At 36.1% G+C, this 711-nt stretch overlaps 1 protein-coding gene across 2 annotated transcripts in view; it reads left to right on the top strand.

Annotated features, from left to right (window-relative positions):
- LOC106877357 (polycystin-1) overlaps window positions 1–711 on the top strand; it is a 144,523-nt gene that overhangs the window by 129,199 nt on the left and 14,613 nt on the right. The window lies entirely within an intron of this gene.

Consider the following 711-nt stretch of genomic DNA (forward strand, 5'->3'; position numbering starts at 1 on the left):
TATATATATAATATAAATACATATATGTATATACACATATATTTATTTATTTATTTAAGAAATAATTATAACAATATAGAATATGGAGACTTGTACATCCTCAAAATTGATTTTATTTTATTTTACAACTTCGTACATCATATAGTTATTACTACCAACACATTTCCACTGTACAGAGTGTGAACAGTTTCAGATGTAACCGGGCATTATTTTCTATGCACCGATTTGATCCTAAAAATTCCTTATGATCTAAGGGCAGAGTTACCCATTCCCCGTTTTGGTCACAGGAACTGGTCTAAGGGAGATAACCCGTCCTCGTCAACCAGATTTTTTATTCCTTCTTTACTTGCTAACTAACTGACCATAATGGCTTTCTACCTCCAAAGTTTGAAGAACTATTTGACCTTCACCATTTGAGTCTGAAGAATCATCCATAGGGTTCAGCCCCTTAGGAATGTAAAACCGTTGGTCACTCTGTGACCAGACATATACTTAACTGCATTTATATATTACTGCTCTATGCTTTAGAATGTGCTTCTTTTTTTGGATATATGATACACTGACAATCAATATGTATATCTACACACACACACACCCACACACATACACACACACGCTCACTCACACAGACACACGCTCACACACACACATACACACGCACACACACACACACACACACACACACACACACACACACACACACACACACAC

The sequence above is a fragment of the Octopus bimaculoides genome, chromosome 4 (genome assembly GCF_001194135.2).
Source record: "Octopus bimaculoides isolate UCB-OBI-ISO-001 chromosome 4, ASM119413v2, whole genome shotgun sequence".
Lineage (NCBI taxonomy): Eukaryota > Metazoa > Mollusca > Cephalopoda > Octopoda > Octopodidae > Octopus > Octopus bimaculoides.